The sequence below is a fragment of the Diabrotica undecimpunctata genome, chromosome 9, assembly GCF_040954645.1.
Source record: "Diabrotica undecimpunctata isolate CICGRU chromosome 9, icDiaUnde3, whole genome shotgun sequence".
Taxonomy (NCBI): domain Eukaryota; kingdom Metazoa; phylum Arthropoda; class Insecta; order Coleoptera; family Chrysomelidae; genus Diabrotica; species Diabrotica undecimpunctata.
This window is the reverse complement of record NC_092811.1, coordinates 11,607,174-11,630,251: the sequence shown is the minus strand read 5'-3', so window position 1 is coordinate 11,630,251 and position 23,078 is coordinate 11,607,174. Positions and strand designations below refer to the sequence as shown.

At 32.7% G+C, this 23,078-nt stretch overlaps 1 protein-coding gene across 10 annotated transcripts in view; it reads left to right on the top strand.

The window, feature by feature from the left end:
- Positions 1–23,078, top strand: part of pHCl-1 (pH-sensitive chloride channel 1) — a 446,892-nt gene that overhangs the window by 8,103 nt on the left and 415,711 nt on the right. For 9 of the 10 annotated variants that reach the window (XM_072542735.1, XM_072542734.1, XM_072542730.1 and 6 more), the window contains exon 1: positions 8,878–9,249. The exons of the other annotated variant lie outside the window; for it this stretch is intronic. The gene's annotated coding sequence lies outside the window, so the exon portion shown is untranslated. Of the gene's footprint in view, positions 1–8,877; positions 9,250–23,078 lie in introns of those variants that run through there. 10 annotated transcript variants of the gene reach the window in all.

The following is a 23,078-nucleotide window of genomic DNA, read 5'->3' as shown; positions in this document are numbered from 1 at the left end:
TAGATGTAGAATAGAAATCGCTAGATCAGTATTTAATAGAATGCGCAAACTCTTTTGCAATCGTGATATCAACATAAAGTTACGAATACGAATGCTGCGGTGTTATGTCTTTTCTACCCTGTTGTATGGAGTAGAGGCTTGGACACTAAAACAGTTGACCACAAAAAACATCGAAGCTTTCGAGATGTGGTGCTATAGGCGCATTCTCAGAATATCATGGATGGACCGCGTCACTAACACGCAAGTACTCCAAACTTTAGACAAAAGATGCGAAATTCTAAATGAGATAAAAACTAGAAAGATGGAATACTTGGGGCACATTGTGAGAGGTGAAAAGTACGAACTTTTAAGAAATATCATGCAGGGCAAAATTAAGGGCAAAAGAAGTGTGGGAAGAAGAAAAATATCGTGGCTTCGTAATCTACGTGAATGGTTCGGGTGTAGTTCGATTGAACTTTTTAGGCGCGCTGCTAACAAAGTCGCAGTGGCCATGATGATTTCCAATCTCCGCTAGGAGTGGCACGAGAAGAAGAAGAAGAATTTATTTATTAGCCTAAGAATATCGAAATTTAAAAATAATAGTTGTATCGAGCAAGATATTTTCGTATATAATCTCATAAGAGAGAAAATTTTGCCGTCAATATTTTCGACTGGTATCACAGAATACACCACCCAACAAAAAGCGAAACGAAGGACTTTTTCGCAATCCAAATTTCTTTGCGCACGTGCGAATCCGCCATGTTCCAAATAGTTTATCTGTCAACCTATAAAAACTGAAGTTTGTTTGCGTATTGAGAAGTGTTGTTTCGTGTGTGTTGTTTAACAGTAAAAAAAAAGAATTATATGTACTGTTGTACATATTTTTGTAATAAACTCATTGTGATGGTGATGTGAAACATCAAGGTTACCGACAAAGCTTTCCCTTCTTGTTGGGTGGTGTATTCTGTGCTGGTATAAAAGTTTGTTGCCTGGCAATTTTCGAGAATTAAATTTTGACAGTTAAATCACGAGACGTCAGTCGAGTGATTTTGTCAAAATTTTATAAGCGAAAATTGCCAAAAGGTAACAAACTTGAGTAAAACTAGAAGAACATTTTTGAAAAAAGTGAAAATTAGGAGATCCATCATAACCTTGTTTAAGAATATTTTTTGGTTTGAATGAATGGAAGTATGTTAGATATTACTTATTTGATAAATTTGATCAAAAATTTCGGATAAACGCCTATATTCCAGTTATTCATTCCAATATTTTTAGTTAGTGAATGGGTTATCCCACAAAATAATACACTTGATATTGCATCAAAGACTTTTTTACCACATAATGCGTATAAAAACATCAGAAGTTAGAATGTCTAATCCTCTTCGTCGTCAAATGGGCCAATTACTTCACCTCCGGCTGCTTGAGCTCAAGATCTCAGGTTTTTATAAAATTCATGGTCTATAGGTGGTATCAATTGCATTAACTGAAGAAGGTCTTTTTTAGCTTTATTAATGGTATTACTATTTGGATACAGAAGTGGCAATTACATCGTATTCTTGGAAACAGATTTCCTTTTATTAAGCTCCAATGTTTCAAAATAAACATCTTTATTGTTTGAATACTTACATTGAAGAATATTGGGAAAGTCTTTCCAAAACCTTAATCATTGAATTTTAAGCCACTCTACCTTGGTTTTTGATTCGGAAGCTTTTCTGTTGGTTATATTACTGTCAAACAATTTCGTAGAAAAAAAATTTGATTTGTCCATGTTTCTTACTGTGAACGGATTTTTCTTTCTAGCGTGCTTTATTGTATGCCAGTCTTGGGGTATAAATACAAGTGGATGGAATTTCTTTTCTGTTTCTATTATACCAAAATCTTGGTCAGATGGCAAGTAAGAATGACCTTCTTCTTCTCATAGCGCCGTCTCCTTTCAAAGGTTGGCGATCCAAATGGCAATTGTAGTTTTGGAAACTGCTGCGCGAAAGATTTCTGCGGATGAGCGGTCGAACCATTTCCTCAGGTCTTTCAGCCACGAGTTCTGGCGCATCTTCCTACTGATCGTTTGCCCTGTACTTTTTCTTCCAATATCATCATCATTCAATCTTCGCTTATCCACTGCTGGACATAGATCTCCCTCATAATTTTCCATCTATTTCGATCTTATGCCTCTTGCATCCAATTCCTATGACAACGTTTTAGATCGTCAGTCCAACGTGTTGGTGGACGACCTCTACTTCGGTAGGCATCATCTCTTGGTCTCCATCCCAGTATCCGCTTTGTCCATCTATTGTCTGTCATTCGAGCCACGTGACCTGCCCAGTTCCATTTTAGTGTTGCTACTCTCTCTACTGCATCAGCCACTCCTGTTCTTTGTCGTAGCTGGCGATTTGGGATCTTGTCTCGTAGTGAAACGCCCAACATAGCACGCTCCATCGCCCTTTGACACACACGGATCTTTTGAACTGTTCTCCTTGTCATGGTCAACGTTTCGGCACCGTAAGTTAACACTGGCAAAACACACTGATTAAACGTTTTTCTTTTAAGGCATATTGGTATATCAGACGATTTGAAAATATGGTTCAGCTTGCCGAAGGCTGCCCAAGTCAGTCTTATACGACGGAGAAGCTCAACGGTTTAGTTATCTTTTCCTATGCGAATCTCATGGCCTAGGTATTTATAGGCCATTACCTGGTCTATGGATCTTGTTCCTACGCATATATCTTCGCTGACTACAAGATTTGTCATCATCTGGGTTTTAGATATATTTATTTTCAATCCCCCTTCTAGCGAGGAAAGGTAGAGCTGATTTAAAAGTTCTTTGGCCTCATCTATCCTATCAGCTATTAGTACAATATCATCTGCAAACCTTAGATGGCTAAGCTTTTCTCCGTTTATGTTTATGCCCTTGTCGGTCAGTTTTGCCCTTTTACATATATATTCCAAAAGCGTAGTGAACAGTTTCGACGATATGGTGTCCCCCTGGCGTACTCCACGTTGTATCGGGAATTTCTGGGTTTGACGATCACCCACTCTAACACTGGCTGTTGCGTTTTGGTATATATGTTTAATTATATTTATATACCGATAGTCAATTCGGCATTCTGTCAAGGCTTCCAACATTTTTTGTTGATTTACGGTGTCGAATGCCTTTACATAGTCGACAAATATTAAAGCTAGTGGTATAACTTGAAGTAATTCATATCTTTCGCCTCTCAACACATGACCCAAGTACCTCAACATTAGTAACTCTTTGTACCCATGGAATTCTCAACATTCGTCTGTATATATACATCTCAAAGGTATCTATTCTTTTTTCTATTTCAGAGTCCATTGTTCAACTTTCACAGCCATACAGTAAAACAGAAAAAACGTAACATCTGATCATTCGTATTCTAAGCTGTAGACTAAGGTCTGATGTTGTAAAAATGTTTTCATGCTCATGAATGTTTTCCTTGCTTGTTCGATTTTTGAAAGAAATTTTTTTTTTTTGGATTACACTGACTATTTATTCCCAACTATTCCTGATATTTGTTCCCAAATATTTCATGGAATTTACCTGTTCTATTATTTGACCCTTGACATACACCTGTACGTTTATTGATGTCTTTGAAAATACTAAAGTTTTAGTTTTGGAAACGTTTAGATGTAAGCCGAACATTTCGCTGTGACGCTGGATTAAGACGGTATCATCAGCATATCTGATGTTGTCTATGCTGATTTCGTTAATCTTAATTCCGCCTTGGACCTCGTCTAATGCTTCTCTGAATATAGACTCCGAATACAAATTAAACAGTAACGGTGATAAGACGCAACCCTGTCTAACTCCCTCCGTCTTTACTACTCTATTTGTTGTCATCTGGCTTATATAATCGTTCCATTCTACTCTTCTATTTCTTGCCCAGTTTTTGATGTTATCTACCTTGCATCTACGCCGTATATCTGTACTTCTAGCTCTGTCCCATAGTATCTTACCATCAATTTTTCTAAGTGTTTTTATCTCTGCTATTTCTAACATCCGTTTTGTCCTCTCTGTGTCAGGTTTTGTTTCTGCTGCGGATGTCATTATTAGTCTGATGACTGTTTTGTAAATTCTGTCTTTCGTTTCTTTCTCGATATTTTTATTTCTCCATATTGTTTCATTTAGGCAGCCTGCGGTTCAGTTTGCTCTAGTCACTTGATCTTCCACTTCAGTTTCGAGCTCTCCGTAGCTAGATAATGTGATGCCTAAATATTTAAACTCCATCACTTGTTCTATTATCTGGCCTTCCAGCTTCAATTTACATCTTATTAAATTTGCTGTTCATGCATTTTGTCTTTTTTGGAGAAATTAACATGTTAAATTTTCTGGTGGTTATATTAAATTAGTGCAGCATACGTTATAAATCATCTTCACTTTGAGAGAGTAGTCTTGCGTCGTCTGCATAGCAGATTATTTTAAGTTGTTTTTCTCCCATTTGGTATCCTTTTTTAGTTCTTACTTTTTTCATTATTTCATTCATAATCAGGTTGAACGATAGAGGACTCAGGGATTCTCCCTGTCTTACCCCATTGCCAGCTTCAATAGGGTCAGTTGGTTCTTTTTCTACTTTTACTTTCATTGTGTTGTTTTGGTAGATATTTTCGATCGTTTTCATTATTCCTAGGGGTATCTTTCTTGCCTAGTAAGTGGATAACGTCTTTTAATTTGACTTGGTCAAATACCTTCTTAAGGTCCACTAAACATAGATATACCGGTTTGTTGTATTCTAAACTTCATTCGTTTTACATATTCCCATCCGTCAACAAACGCAGGTGAAAGCCAAACAGGGTCGTACTGAGGTATATTATAATGATTTTTAAAAGTATTTACTTTTGAAACTATTAGTGTAAGAATTTCTTGAAATTTAATCACTGTGAGCAAAATTTAATGTTCCAATGAAGGAAAATGTGCTAAAATAAAAAAGTAAACATTTTGAATAAAAAAGCAACACGCTACAATTTGAATTTAAACAAACCGGCAAGTTTGGATCTGTAACATGAGAATCCGTCTGACTTAAGGCAATAAATTATATTTAATAGTCTCTTGACGAATGAGAGGGCGAATATCAACACGTCAACACATCAATGTTTACAGATGGGAATTTGCTAAATGAATAAACTTTAATGATTTCTCTTGCATTTGCCTCATTATAAATATAGCGTCGGTGTATGATCTTCCCGACCTAAATCCTTGTTGTTCTTCTGCTAGTGTTATAATTTCATTCAATTTCTTTGTTACCACTTTGGTTGTTAATTTTAGTGTTGTGTTTAATAAATTAATTGCTCTGTAATTTTCCGGTCCGATTTATTTCCCTTTTTGAAGAAGGGTATAAGGATGCTTGATCTCCATTCTTGAGGAATTCTGAGTGAAATAGTCATTAGTAGACTTCTGCAAATATGCAAATAAAAATGTAGAAAATATGCGCATAAATATGCACGTGTTTACCCGAAAATATGCAAATATTTTACAAAATATGCATACAAATAAATAAAAAAATCGTAAAATAGTAACAATTTTATTTAAAAAAAAAAAGTGTACATAACTAAATATTTCCTACTATTCATTAAGATTTACATTTATTTTAAGTAACTACATCATCTTTAAGTATGAATAAACTTATTTAGAATTATGGTAACAATAAATGACCAAGTGGTGTTCAAAATTTTCTAACAAAAACTTGTGGCTTCTGTCTGAGTACATATATTTATATATGGAAAAACTTCGTTCAACATCAACTGATGTAACGGGAGCATTTTTCAAACTAACCAAAACATTTGGTTCTAAATTAATTGTTTCCGAAATATTTCCAGCTAGAACACTGACTACTTCAGAAAGAATATGGTAACCTTTATTTTTTTCCATAGTAGCTTCAAATTTTTTTAAAATATCTTTTCCAATATTACCTCTAACGTTCCGACAACATGACGCAAATTCTTTTATTAATGCTGTACTTTCGAACAATGACAGTTTTGGTGATTCTAACTGAGTAATTGTTTTTTGAACAAAACTAAAATTTGATTTTATAAATGAAAGTTCTTGTTGAAGCAAGTTACTCTGAAAAGTTTGTTTAGAATCCAAAAGAGATTGGGAACTTTCATCTGTTAACGTATCAATTATGTTCTTTATTTTAACAAAATGATCTGCATAAAAATTAGCTGCTTCTAACCATGTTCCCCATCGCGTTAAAATAGGTTGTGGTGGAAGAGGAATGTTAGGTAGCATTTCTTTATAAAGTTGAATTCTTATAGGAGATTTAAGAAATACTTTTTTGACACTGGATATCATGGTATTTACAAGAGGAAACTTTTTTCGTATTTCCTCTGCAACTCTGTTTAATCCATGCGCTACACAAGTAACATGTATTAAATCTGGGAAAAATATTTTTAAATTTTGTCCTGCTTTCACCATATAAGGAGCAGCATCCGATAAAATAAGCAGTAATTTATTAGAAGGAATAGTTGTCGGAAGAAAAAAAGTTGCTAATGTTTCTTGTATAAAACGCGAAATTGTTAAAGCATTTAACAATTTTAAAACGTTTGGGTTTTTAAAAATATATACCTTTTACAAAGGATTTTTAATAAATTTTTTTAAAGCATTTGTTTTCTCAAGTTGCTGGCATGAAATAAGATGAGATTTTGGTAAGGTATCTTCTTTAAGAACACCAATCAATAAATGAGCAATATACTTTCCTGAGGAATCAGTGGTTTCGTCTACAGATATATAAAAATAATTATCTGCAATTTCTTCCTTAATATTAATTAACACTGACGAGTATAGCCCGTTCACATTATTTCTTCTTAGAGACCGATCACTTGGAACATTAAGTTTGCAATATTTTTTTAGAAACGAACTAAAATTTACATTTGCTAATTTTGAAAGCGGTATGTTTGCAGACACTAATGCGCGACACAAGTCTTCATTAAAAGTTTCTTGCTCATCTAATTTTTTTGAAGTAGATTGGAAACATTTAGCCATTGAAGTTTGATGTTTTCCTCCTATTTTTCCTTTTTTTTGCAATGTGTGAAGCAGTTCTCACATGTTGGTCTATCTGAAATTTCTTCTCACATGCTATCTATAAATAAAAATAAAAACCTTTATTTTAACCCAACCTTTAAAATATAAAAATATACAAGGTGTTTTTGGTTAATCAAATAACTGGTTTGGAAAAAAAACACTCGCTAAGTGTTTTAAATGCAGTATTAATCCACAAATTAGTTTTTGTTACTAACCATTAGTACATCATATAACTTATTTTAAAATTCAACAAAAGTTTTTTTTTTGTTAATTCAATTACAATAAAAATAATTGTGTTTTAGAATAGCTGACTTCATAAAAAAAAGTAAAGGTGAAAATTTTTTCTAAATACACACCATTGTATTGTACCATGGACAATTTTTTCTCACTAAACGAAGCTATTTTTCATTTAAAAACAACCTACGAGTACTAAATTTCAAGTAAATACGTTTATTGGTTTTAAAGTTATTGTTGTTATTAACTAAAAGAATTTAATTTTTTTTAATTTTAACACCCTGTATCTCGAAAAGTAAATAAGTTTGACCCCTCATTAACTATATCGTTTTGTTCAATTTTTCGAGAAGTATCTACAGTCAAACGTTGTAAGTGTCATTTGGAAACACCCTGTATGTATGAAATATTAGATATTTAATAGAAAATATTAGATACTTACAATTTTGCCACAGACTGAACAGTAGATTTTTCCCATATCCATAGACAGTTCTTTATAAGGTTTAATCCAAGTTGAAGCACTGGTTGTTTTAGGCATTATAAAATCACAATCTTCCTTTTTGTTACGCACAACGAGTGTTTACGCTTTGAATATCAAAACAAAAATGATTTACAAATCTGAGCATCAAATTAGAAATGTTTAGGTACCTAATTCAATAAACTGGGAGATTTTGGAAAATCCCTAAATTAGGAACAAAACTATTAGCCGTTTACCTGCTGTTAAGATACAATAAATTGTAGATCGACTTGGGGATTAGATCATAAAATGCAAATGAGCGAACCCTTAGCGATTATCCAATAACTGAATGCCTCAGTGACCGAGACTTTCTAAGAATGTTGAGGGCTACTTAAATTGATCTTCTTTGAAATTGTAAATGTTTTGTACCTGTACAGATTACGTACTTAGATCATTTCTTGATTAAAATGACTACAAAATTTTATACAAGAATTGAAATAAATTGGTATGTTTAAAAAATTTCAAATACAGTATAAAAATCTGAACTTTTATGCACTTTATGCAAACTTTTATACAAATATGCCAAAATATGAAATATTTGCATAAAATATGCACAATATGCAAAATATGCAATATGCATATTTGCCGAAGTCTAGTCATTAGAAATAATTAGCCTAGTATATTTTGCGATCTCATCCAATATTTGGCGATGTTAAAGCTCATTATTGATTATTGACCTTGTATATTCTGCCAAGTGTACTTGCGATGGGGTTTTGTGAGAAAAGCGTGTTGTTTATTTTCAAAGTATTGTGGGAGTAAAATTTTAAATGCTGAAATTTCCTACTCTTAGGTTCAGCGAAGATTTCCACGAATTAATATTTTATCATTTTCCTTCAGTATTATGTAAATGGTTTTAAAAAAGTCTGAAATGATAGACTTCGATAAAACTGTGTTGTAGCTTTATTCTTCAACGGAGTTCACCTTTTCCACGAATAAATCAGTTGATGTAATATCCAGCGACGCAAAAAACTTGACCTTCGATTAGCAATCGCACTAGGAATATTATAAGCTTGTTTGGTAAACCACCCTTCGTAAAGCGGCGATATGGATAATAATTTCAACAAAGAGCAAGTCTGTGGTGTATACGTTGCAGTAGTTGCGCGCTACACCTGAATACAGACATTTGGTGCGTCGCCCTTTATAATGCGAGCCAGTGTCTGGCGACAGATCATATAGATTTCTTGGATCACAATACAAAAAAAATTCACGAATTAATATCAAGTGCGACAAAAATAGCTGTCATTATTAGTAAAGGTCTGTCCGACGACCAGGAAAATTCGACGATTTTCGTTTGTCAGAGTCGATGAGGAAAATTTTCTGGTGCGCGGTCACTAGTTGTACGTCTGCTCGGCAGTGGCACGCGTTTCGCTAGTTTTCCACAGTGTTTCCGTTAAACAAGTGCAGCAAAGGGTGTTACCGTACCGATGCGAGGATTTTTCTTTATGGATCTAATGCGGTATTACCTGAGGTGACGCAAATGTTTAAGGTAATTTCTTATTAGTTGATGATCTTCATCGATAATTGTCATAAAATTATCTTAGAACTTAAACATTAAATAATAATGTTTTCGCAAATATTCGCAGCGTTTATTAGTAAACTCACGACACTTGTTTCGACGACAGCGCGCTTTTCCTAAATAAAGTTTATTAATGAATTAATATGCGAAGATAAATTATGTGGGTCTTCAATTTATTTATTAATTGACACTATAATATAGTTAGCTGATAAATAAATATACTAATATTTAAATAGTATTTAAAAATTTCCATAAAATAAAAGTTTTATAATAGACTAAAACACAAACATCGTCTTTTGTCAAATCAAATCCGTTAAAATATTTTTTTGCCAATAAATTATAATTAAATATTCTGTTATTATTTATGACACACTATTTGACAAAATTAGATTTTTAGACGACAAAAGATCCTGACAAAAAAAGGGACTTTTAAGAAAAATCTTAGAACAAGCAAAACGATAAAAGCTTGCATAATTTCATTACAATGGAAGTTCACTTACATAGCATATATATATATATATATATATATATATATATATATATATATATATATATATATATATATATATATAAGAATTACTGGATATTCGTGACTGTCAATATAAACTAACAACAAAGTTTATTAGGGTTGCAGTCAGAAAATTGGCCGGGATATTAATGAAACACTCTTATGACTTTTTGTCTAGCTTTCGGAATGGTTTTATTCCTTTTTCAAGACAATGTAATAAGAAAAAGTGTAAATATTTATAAAATATCACAAATCTTCAGTGCAACTTAATAGTCGTTGAGATTATTTATAAAAGCATGGACACTCAACATTAATAACACACACATAAAATATAAAATAGTGGACAAAATACATTTTAAAATTCTTTAAAATTTAGGTAAAAATAGTAAAAATTTTGTTGTCATCTTTTATTGGTGTGTTTTAACTCTGGCACATAGAGAACAAAAAGAAAAAATCCTATGATTAAAAAGTAATTAGGTGTACTTAATATCATATTTCTTTTTAAGAAATACTAGAGGCCCATCTTAGGTGATTTTAATTTTTAAACCTGTCTTAATGGTATGCAACATGTTATGCATATAACTGTAATTTGTGTGAGTACGGGTACAGGTAGATATTAATTTTATTTTGGATGTTTTTCCAGTAAGTAACAATAAATGTTGCTCAGTTTATCTATGTCTGACTTTTTATTGATGCAAGATGTACTCGATTTTATGGAACACATTTCCAAGAAAACACGTTTTGAATGGTTCTTTTCCTTTGCCAAAATACAGGAATCCTCGAAATTAAATTCATGTTTCAACGTTAATGCATGTTCTGTCAATGCACATGCATTTATTTTTTTGGTTTTTATATCGCTACGATGTGAGATCACCCTACTGTGAACATATCCCTACCCTACATTCCAGTTTTGACACCGAGGCTAATGAACATCTTCAAAAATGTTAGTGATTTAAAAATTACAACCAAAAATGTGAAAACGGCATCGAAGTTATACACAAAAACAAAAGATCCTTTCACAATACAGGAGTCATCGAATGTTGTTTATTCTATACCGTGTAATAATTGTAACAAAATATATATAGGAGAATCATCTCGTAATTTTCACTGTCTACTGTCTACTCGTTGGTACTGTCTGTATACCACAGTTTAAAAAACTAGCTTCCAAGATATCGCACCCTCAGTGCAAGACTGCAGTAACTCAAAATTTTATGAAAATGAAGTAATCATGGAATTCGATTATAAACATCCATATCTATCCCCTGTAAAACTTTAGTAATTTTCAAATGCTTAACCGGCTAAATATTACAATAACAACAGTTTAACTATTTTGCGTTTTTGTACATAAGTTCCGTGTAAAACTGTTGTAATTCTAATGTAACAGAGTTACAACAGTTTTGCACGGAACATTGCAATGGTTTCGATAACAAGCAGTGAAAGCCACGAAAAAAGTAAGATGTTTTTAATTTTAATATCTATATCTGTGGTGTTTAATTTTATTATACAACGTGTCTACGTAATCTATTAACGGCCGAGACAATAAACAAAGATTTACGAGACCAATCTATGTAAGTTTTATGTCCTTTGTGCGACATTATCTTTTCCATAAAATGTGTGCGATGTCGTTTGACCATTTATTTATTAGATTGGATTAAAAACACATAAATTAAGACTAATTATTTACAGCCAAAAAGTATTTTTTCTTATGAAAGAAAAAACAGTTATCTTAAAACTTGTGTATTAACAATACTGACAGGTTAAAAATATCTATTCTCAGAAAAGTTGTTCTATAAAAACTAAATCCCAAATTGTATTAAATCTTCATGTAACCTTCTGGGGCGATTGTTTTATCATATTGTCCCCCCGTAATTCCCAAATTTTATTAGGGTAATGAATTTCAATCCTTTTGTTAATCACTGTACTCAAGGTAGCTTGATTTGCATATATTTATTATAGTCCTTTTGTTTTAAATTTAAATAAAAATATTGAAAGTTTTACAAATAAATTTTCTATCTTGTTATGACATTGTCATTGCAAAGCGAAGGAATTGTGCCTATCAGAAACATGTGCAGAGATAGAAAGATTAAATTGCCACTAGCAATAAGCCATTTTATTAGGTACCTATGTATTCTAGGTAGCTATGATTTCTTGGACTCTATTAAATGTAAAGTTTAATACCATACTAAACCCCAATTGCTATTGGGGATTATTTTTTCCTTACTAACGCAATGATTTATTGGAATTTATTAAACGTATATACCAAACCCCGTGAATTACTTTTCCTTTATATACCAGGTGATTTCTGGGAATCCATTAAATATAATGTTTAGTACTATTATGTTTAGTACACTTTTTACAATTTTCTCCGTGCAAAAATGTTGTAACTTTGAAATTCCTAATTTTTTTAGCATTAATATTATTTTATTTAAATTTTTATTTTTGGTTAATATAATATAGGCTGAAAAGCATGCAAAATTATAATGAAATGTTAATTTTTCTTAAAACTTTTGTCTTATCTCAGCAATATTAGCACGAAAATAAACAAAATCGTCTTTATCTCGAAACTTACTTATTCTGACTTACTGCAGTCTTGCAGTGAGGGTGCGATATGTGTATAAACCTATGAATTACATAACAATCATAGTAAATTATAAAATTATAATGACACAAGGTCGATCTTATAGGATTTCACCTAAAGGTGAACATCTTGTCTGCTCGAAAGGAGGACGACTTTGTCCAACGGTAAGTACCAGCCAACTGGTACCAGTTCCAATTACTTTTAAAATGTTTCACTGATCATGGTCCGACTGCACCGAAAACGAAGATTTATAATCTTTTTTTTTCTTTAAGTGCCATCTCCGCGGTGGAGGTCGGCAATCATCATAGGTATTCGAACTTTTGAGACGGCTGCTCTGAAAGTTCATTTGATGCACATCCGTACCACTTTCTCAGGTTGCGCAGCCATGATATTCTACGCCTCCCTATGCTTTTCTTTCCTTTTATCTTTCCCTGCATAATCAGTTGGAGCAAGGTGTATTTCTCTTTACGTGTAATATGCACGAGATATACCAACTTTCTTGTTTTAATTGTATTTAAAATTTCTATTTCTTTATTCATCCTTCTCAGAACCTCTTTGTTTGTAACGTGTTCTGTGGACGATATTTTCAGAATTCTTCTATACACCCACAGCTCGATGAGTTTTTTTTATTGATGTCGCATTCAAGGTCCAAGATTCCATAAAACAAAGTCGAAAAAAACATTAGTAAAGCCTATGATTCAGTATGGAAATATTCAATTTTAAGAGGTAATATATTCAAATGAATATCAAACTTATTAAAAAATAGACAATTTCAAGTCAGAGTAGGCGGCGTATATTTCTCAACAAAAAATCAAGAAAATGGTATATCACAGGGCTCGAACCTAAGCACTACTCTGTTTCTTGTAGCTATGAATTCTATTACCGCAAAAATTAAACATCCTGTAAAAGCTAGGCTATATGCAGATGATTTAGTTATACTTTGTAGAGGAAAGAACCTAACAACTATCCATAACCATGCCCAAAAAGCCATAAATCATATTGAAGAATGGTCATTCACAAGTGGTCTTCAGTTCAATATCCTCAAAACCAAAGGAGTATGTTTTATGAAAAGTCACCAAATATAACCGAAGAACTTAAATTTAACCGAAGAATTTAAATGGAAGACAGCTTAAATATGTAGACGAAGTTAGATTCCTTGATCTGATCTTTGACCAAAAACTAACTTGGAAGATACATTTAGAATATTTAAAAAAGGCATGTCAGCCAGGAATAAATTTGTTACGATCACTCGTAAACAAAAAATGGGGCGCCGACTCTTCTACAATTCTACATTACTACATATCTACAAGGCCCTAGTACGTTCCAAACTGGATTACGGCTCAATTGTTTACAACTTCTCCAAAAAAACGTACTTAAAAACAATAGATTAGGTCTTCGAATTTCCTTAGTTACTGAGAAACTGAAGAGATTCTACTCGCGTTTAGAAGACAATATCTAAGTCTTCCTTATGCCGCGGCAGTATCGTTTAATCAAGATAATCCAGTTATACACAACGTATTCGCTGACCGCTTCAAAAGTTGTTTCCAAACTTCAAATCGAACTGATCACCCTTTCTATTACCGCCTACATACCTACTTGTTAACAATAGGTATTCATTTTCCAGAAACCTACGATATCTCCTCAATTCAAACCGTTCCTCCTTGGACAATTCGACTTCCCTCTACTGACACCAGCTTATTACGCCTAAACAAATTAGAAACGCCAGCAAGTCAAATTAATCAATAATTTCTTAAAATATTAAGCAAATATGGTAGCTGTTTCAAAGTTTACATCGATGCCTCTAAAAACGAAGACGAAACTGGGACAGCAATCTACTCATCAGATTATACAGAAGCTTACAAATTACCTTCATATACAACAATGTTCTCTGCTGAACTGTATGCAATACTAAAAGCACTAGTTCTGATAGTTAACAAAAATAAAAAGAGAAGAGATTACAGATTCTCTTAGCTCAATAATGGCGTTAAATCAACTCTACTGTAATCATTCACTACTCCTCATTCAAAAGGAACTAAAACATGCAAAAAATATGAACATTAAAGTTAATATATGACTATGTTCTCTGCAAACTAGACTCCGACACAAGAGGGATACAATGGACGTTAACCACACGCCTAAGCGATCTAGAATACGCGGACGATATCTGCCTATTAGGTCAAAGGTTCCAAGATCTGGCTTACCAATTGGAAACACTTTCCACTGAAGCCAATAAAATAGGTTTGAAAATCAATATTAGTAAAACCAAGTCAATGAGAATAAATGCAAGGAACAACACGCTATTTACTATCGACAATATGCAGATTAAAAATGTGGAAAACTTTACGTATCTTGGAAGTATCATAACAGAAAACGGAGGTACAGAAGACGATATTCGTATGAGGATACGAAAAGCTCAACAAGCTTTCAGCACGCTCATCCCTGTTTGGAGATCTGGCGAGTATACTACAAGGACAAAGATCCGAATATTCCGATCAAATGTCATGTCTGTTCTACTCTACGGATGTGAAACCTGGAAAGTGACAAACACCCTCACAGACAAACTGCAGGTCTTTGTTAACAAATGTCTACGAAGAATTGTTCGTATATTCTGGCCTAACACCATCAGAAACGACGATCTGCTACACATGACCGAACAAAAGAGGGTACAAAATGAAATTAAGTCCAGGAAGTGGGGTTGGATCGGTCACACACTCCGAAAAAATAGTTGCAGTATCGCAAAGACTGCCATAGAGTGGAATCCCCAAGGAAAAAAAAGAGGTCGCCCAGTACAAACTTGGAGAAGATCCATCATGGACGAGATAAGAGGCCAAGGAAAGTCTTGGAATGACGTGAAGGCCTTAGCGCAAAATAGAACCCGATGGCGCGTTTTCACTGAAGCTCTATGCTCCACTTAGGAGTTTAAGAACCTTATATATATATATATATATATATATATATATATATATATAAAGTTAATTTTATATGGGTACCGTCACATACTGGAATCGAAGAAAACGAGGTTGTAGACAAAATAGCAAAAAATGCACCTACTAACCCAAACTCAGAAGAGAATACGAAATCTCTTCACATCGACCTGAAAGCATTCTTTAAAGAAAATATTAATTCAATTTGGTAGGATACATGGAAGAACCCCAACCAAGCTGTACGAAGTTTATATTAATCATAAAAAACTCCCAAAATTTAACAATAGAAGAGAACAAGTAACCTTCACTCGCCTCCGGATTGGCCATACTCGGTTAACACACGACTACCTACTAAAACGTGCTGATAAACCTGTGTGTGACATGTGTAAAAGAGTCTTAACGGTAAAACATTGTTTATTGCAGTACCCCAAGTATGATGTGCAACGCAAAATGTATAACATACCATCAACCTTAAATACTGCTCTTGGAAAAAACAGCGATACTAAAAATATTTTCGCCTTTCTTATAGACTGCCAGCTGTTATCAAAAATCTAATATTTTACTTTGTATAGATTTAGGTTTATTTCTATTTATGTATTGCTATGGTTAATATTCTATTGTTAGGTTCTAATTTTGTATCACAATCCATACACGCTAATAACCCTGCGTGGTTGTTGCGTTATGTAAGGAAAAAAAAGTTGAAAAAACATAGCACCTCGCCAACCTAAGTCTTAGTTCCAATTTTAAATCCCTTTTATATTGCACTCTTCTCATTTTGTAGAAATTTGCTCTAGCCTTTTCTATTCTGATTTTGATCTCCTGAATGTAATCATTTGTGGAGTTAATCATTGTTCCCAGGTATGCATATTTGTCCACTCGTTCGACGTTGGTTCCGTTTATTAGAAGATTCTCGTTATTTCTTTGAGTTTTCGATATTCTCATAAATTTCGTCTTCTTGACGTTCATTGTTAGTCATTATATGCAGAATTAAATATATGTTATTCAATGGGAGAGCCAAGAAACCTGAAATTTAAGGTGTTTTTAATTAAAATTGTAGTTTATTAAATTAAATAATGTAATTAAAATTTCTTTAAAACCATAATAATAGACTTTTTTTAAAACACTTCCATTATTTTATAATTACTTTAAAAAGAAATAACTGTAAGCTGCTACTAAGAAGAATGATTAATTCATCGTTTGAAGGAGAATTCACCGTTGTCTGTCATGTTTAGATTACTGAATCTTATGCGGGTTTACCTTTGTCTTGGGGATATTTAGGGTAAATTATTATTTCAGGATCTTCTGCCCTATTTCTTTATCCGAGAAATAAATTATATTTTAAGTCGGCGTAATACAGTTACTTTTATTACTACATTGTAACAACATAATTTTTATGTATTGAATACCTTCATTGAGGAAGAAAATAAATTGTTGTAGATGATCATGAATCAGTCTCGTGTGTGAGTCTATTTTATAATAGAGTAAGTAGAAAGATTTATTTAATATTTTTCCCATTAATATTCTCTTCAAAAGAATTAAAGCAAAAAGACCCATTGTCAACATTACTCGTGTTGGAGTCAATTATAATGTTGGTACTAGGGCGATTTAGCCATCATGCAACAGGTGGACAATCTCCTTAATTTTCCCGTTGACAAATTTAAGAATAGTTAGGGTATGACGCCCGTTCTTACACACAAAGCAAATATAAATATTGACCTTATTTCTAATACACATTCCAATTTTGCATCGAATAAGTAGGTCATTGTTATACAAACTCTTTCTGCGTAGTCGATAGATTAGTTGGTTCGATCAATCAAAGACAACATTCCAAATAAACAACACAATAATATAGGAACAACGACAAATCTGGCAACATTGCAAATATCAAATATGGAATTTCCGTATCCCAAAGATATTAATTTCATCAATAAAAGAGCCATAATAGGTGGTGATTTTAATTTACATGTTTTCACATTGTTACCCTGTATCTTAAACGGTGGTCAATGTATTAGATATAGAAAGGCAAACGATTGTTAGAATTACACTTTTGTAGTGACTTTTTCAAGTGACTTCTTTCGCATAAAATTATCGTATTTCCTGCAATACCACAACAATCAGTCTAGACGACGCTTTTGAAAAAAGTGGGTTTTCATAAGAAAAAAAATTAAACCTATTTGAACTCATGCGTAAAAACTTATTCACTGCTGTAATTATAACGTAGAGTAAATATAACAGATCTCAAAAGTTAAATACACACTAAGCACTCGTTCAAATTCAATAATATAGGCGGTACTACAAATGTGTTTATTTGATCCACCCACTGTACCGTATTCATATTTTAATTAGTTACCTGATAAGAAGGTTTCCTTTTACTGTCTATAAATATTTTGATTGGTAACTGTTATCAGCACAATCGAAGACAAGTTACTTCGCACCAATAATCGTTATATGAGTAATTTGTAGGCATGATAAAATAAGTACTTCGACAGTTTTTTTACGACACCGATAAAACGAGAATGCTGAAAATGTTTTTATAGAAATGCCTGGTGTTTAGTAATAATAAATAATAGTTTCATTTAAAAATTACTCACTTGTTTTAAAATTAAAATTACATGCTTTTTTTTAATTCCAGTCCGGAAATGGTTTTCAAAAACACTTTATTTGTTAAAATATTGATATTAACGAAAGAAAATTTAAATATTAGCGCCATTATATCATTTACAGGAAGTTAAGATTGGTACAATGTAAACTGTCAATTGTAGTCATTTTTGGAACAAAATAAAGTTAGTCTTAACTGTATACTCAACTGGTTTCGTTTCATTTATAAGATATAACATTTCGCAACCGTTTCATTTATAAGTTATAACCATGGGCGCTCATAGGGGGGGGCGGCAAGAGGGGGCAGTTGCTACCCCTATCATTAGTAATATTATTTAAAAAATCAGTATGTATGTAAGTAAATTTAAAAAAAATACATTATTTACGCATATTGTGGCGAGAAACTTGCAACAATACCTCAAAACAGCAAACAACCGGAAACTAATCTAGCGAAATACCGAGAAATGCGGTAGGTACTTCCTTAACAATGCCTCGAATGTAGCTACCTACCATAATATATATATATATATATATATATATATATATATATATATATATATATATATATATATATATATATACACTCAGGTGCAAAAAAATCGATCCATGGGTATTATTTGCTGAAAAAAGAAAACGTTTGAAGATATTAGTTTTAAATCAGGTATATATAAATAAATAATTTTTTTATTATGTAAAAGTATGTGTTAGATTAAAATAATTTTCACAGATTATCCAAAAAAATCATTTATTTATAGAGACATACGCCAAAACTCAAAAATACAAGAATATTCAAAACTTTCTGAAAACATTGATAATAAATCAATATCTAGTGTTTCCCCCTCGGGCCCTTATAACAGCCTGTACACGTCTAGGCATTGAGGTAATAACCCTCTGGATATCAAATTGATCCAAAAAAATAATTTTCACAGATTATCCAAAAAAATCATTTATTTATAGAGACATACGCCAAAACTCAAAAATACAAGAATATTCAAAACTTTCTGAAAAACATTGATAATAAATCAATATCTAGTGTTTCCCCCTCGGGCCCTTATAACAGCCTGTACACGTCTAGGCATTGAGGTAATAACCCTCTGGATATCAAATTGATCCAATTGGTCCCATATTTATTGAAGAGCCTCTGTAAGTTCAGCCAAGTTGTTTGGACGGAGTAGTCGTGCTCGAAGACGTCTTCCCATCATATCCCATAGATGTTCTATGGGATTGAAATCGGGACTGCAAGCTGGCCAGTTCATACGGACAATTCCCACCTCCTCTATATATTGGTTGACGATTCTAGCACGGTGATGACGTCCTTTGTCGTCCATAAAAATAAAATTAGGTCCAATGAAAGAAGCAAAAGGTACCACATGCTGATCTAACATACTTGTTATGTATCTTGCAGCAGTCATAGAACCTCTATCTACAATAACTAAATCAGTATGGGCTTCTGAACTGATACTAGCCCAAACCATAATGGAGCCCCCCGATAACTTATTCTTTCCGCAATATTACATTGAAAATATCGCTCTCCGTGTCTTCTCCAAACCCTTTTCGGCCGTCTGGTGACCTTAGACAAAATCTGGACTCATCTGAGAACAATACATTGCTCCAATCTGCATTATTCCAGTTTTCATGTTCTCTTGCAAAAGCAAGGCGAGCTCTGCGATGTTCTATGGATAGTATTGGAGATAGGGCTGGCCTTCTGGATAATAAATTACCTTCTACAAGTCATCGACGAACTGTCCATCTGCTTACATCCACATTTCTCACTTCGCTCAGACGATTTGCCAGTTCAACTGAAGTTAGATGCCGATTTCTCAAACATGATGAGACCAGAAATCGATCATCTCTTTCGGATGTTACCCTTCTACGACCTGATCCTGGTCTTCTTGTGAAGTTACCGGTGTCGCTAAAATGCCGAACTGCTCTTTAAACCGAAGATCGACTAACACCCAACATTTCAGCTGCATATTATTGGCTACGACCATCTTGAACTAAAGTCACCGCCCTTGCAGCATATGTCGGAGTTAGAGACATTTAGGAAGGATAATTAAATAAAAATATAACACGTTTTGAAAATAAAATCACTACACTAAAAGTTGTTGAATTAAAAACAACATTCAATAAATATCTACTTACTTCAGACCCTTTTTGACAAAAACCTGAAATACCAATTTGTTTTAAGAAATATAAAAAGAAATATTAAAAATATTATTTTATTTCTCGTATACGAGGGTACACCTAAATTTACATACGTAATTTAATGTCTCTAAAATTATACAACTTCAAATAAATAAGAAATAAGGAATAGATCGATTTTTTTGCACCTGAGTATATATATATATATATATATATATATATATATATATATATATATATATATATATACCAAAAAATATACTTCACATAGAGTTCAAAATGAGCTAATAAATATATGTGGCTTAGTTGTTCGACGGCAAATTATCGAAAAAATAAACCATCCAAACACAATCGCATTTTCCTTGCTTGCCGATGAGACTGCAGATATATCTGGAGTCGAACAACTATCTATTAGGGGGAGATATGTTGAAAAACAAACAGTTAACGGAAATATAATTCATGAAGATTTTTTGGGTTTCGTACCATTAAATGAATTAAATTCTAAATCAATAGCACTTGAAATTTTAACATTTCTTTCAAAAATTGATTTAAATGTGGAAAAATTGGTGGGGTTGGGATTTGATGGATGCGCGACTATGGCTGGTCAAGAGGGTGGTGTTCAAAAAATAATTAGAGAAAAACATCCCAAAGCATTATTTTTTTATTGTGCCTCACACAAATTAAATCTGGTTGTTAATGATTTTGAGAGTTTGAGAGAAAAATTCTTAGAAAGATTTTTGGGGCCGTAAATGAAAATGGGCTATGGCGTCGAAGATACAACTTTGAACTGTATCAGTTATACACCGATCCAGATATTGTAAAATTCGTTAAAGTGCAGAGACTTAGATGGGCTGGACACATTGCTAGGATGTCAGATCACGAATACACGAAGAGATTAACATTTTCAAAACCAGAGGGCACAAGAAGCAGAGGACGACCACGAATGAGATGGATTGATGATGTGGAAGAAGACCTACAGATTCTAGGGGTTAGAAGATGGAGGGAAGTTGCCAGGAATCGACAGGAGTGGCGACTTCTTTGTGAGCAGGCCAAGATCCACAACGGATTGTCGAGCCACTTATGATGATGATGATGTTAATGATTTAAATACTGTTAGAGAAATTCAGAATTGTGTGGGAATTATTAAAGATGTCATCAAATTTTTTCGTGGTAGTACTTTGAGACGGCGATTAGCACCAAACATGCCTTTGTTATCCGAAACTCGCTGGTCATCAAAATACAAATCTATTCGAATATTTTCAGAAAATTTTATTGAAATCAAAAATGTTTTAGAAACAATAATAGCAGATAACAAATTTAATTGCTCAACAAGATCAAGAGCACAGCAGCTTTTATGTGCCACATCTGATTCCACTTTTATAATTTCCCTAAATTTGATTTCCAAATATTCTTCTTTCTTAGAACCCATAGTAAACATTATACAAACTAAATCGATAGATATGCTGGCAGTTAAAAATCATATACAGTTATTTCTTGATATGATAACAAAGCACAGACAAGAAGCGGAAACAACTTTTAAAACAATTTTTGAAAAGAGTACAAATGATGCCGAATCTCTAAGTATTACCCTTGAAAAACCACGAATCGCTCCTAGAAAGCAAACACAACGGTCAAACCATGCGGTTAATTCCGCTGAAGACTTTTTTAGAGTGTCATTATTTATTCCGTACCTAGATTCTTTAATTAGTTCTCTTGGTGTCAGATTTTCAGAAGACAATAATCCTGGTATGTTATTGTATAACTTGCATCCCAAAAACATAATAAAATTAACTGAAGAAGACCTCGCCAAAATAATAGAAATCATAAATAATTTATACAAAATTACTAATCTAAAAGAACAGGCATCATTGTGGCTCTATTATTGGAAAAATAAAACCAATTTAGATGTAGAAGATATTTCAATGATAAAGCTACTAGACCATTACCTATTTTACCCAGCTATAGCCCAGGCTAGAGAAATTTCTCTGTGCCTTCCTCCCACTACATGCACGATTGAAAGATCATTTTCAACTCTTCGAAGGGTTAAAACCTGGATTAGGTCCACTATAAGTGAACAAAGATTAGATGGACTATGTATGATGAGCATTCATAGAAATAAAATAGAAAACAATCGAAATAATTTTATTAAAAAAGTAATAGATGAGTTTGGACAAAAGCCCAAAAACCTTCAGTTTTTATTTTCACAAGATACAGAGCACTAGCCTTCAATATCAAGTTTACTTTTTACGTTTTGTTGGGTTTAACATTTTACCATTTTGATTGGGAAATTATTCGTTTCAATAAATTATAATACATACAATACTAACCGACAAAAAATGTTAATTTTTTTATAATAAATTATAACAAATACATTTTTAATTAAATTTCTTCAATTGTTAACAACATAGTACAAATTTTTAATGTCAAATATAAATAAGTTGGCACCCAGAGAAGTATTTGAAGATTACACACATTTGACTATTTATGCCATTTCGGCTAAGCATGGTAGTAGAAGGGTGTACACCCTACCCTAACCCTTTCAACGTAGTACAGTTTTGAATATTTGTTTTAATTTCCTAGTAAAAGACATTTTTCAATTCAGATATTATGTTACTTACATATTATTTAAACTACACTATTGCTTGTGTTGCATTTCGTATCACAGAGTACCTGCTTTTTTTATTACTATTTTTTAACATCCTTGCTTAAAATTGATTTTTTTATTCCTACATAAAAAATTTTGTATAATAAAATTTGTATGTATAAAGTCATACCATAAAATATGTTGTTAATAATTTTTTGTTTAAGAGTACTTTTACTTTTCTGGTATTTCTTTACTGTTTGTAAATCATGTTTATATTTTTGCATTTTTGCAATCGGCTATTTTAGTTTTTATTAAGTTGTATGGATCAAAATAAAAAATTGAGTTGACTTGCCCCCCCCCTGGATTTTGATATATGGGCGCCCATGGTTATAACATTATTACATTTATATAACTGGTAATATTCGTATTCTGATACAGCAGCTAAGTTTATTCTGATTTTTCGCT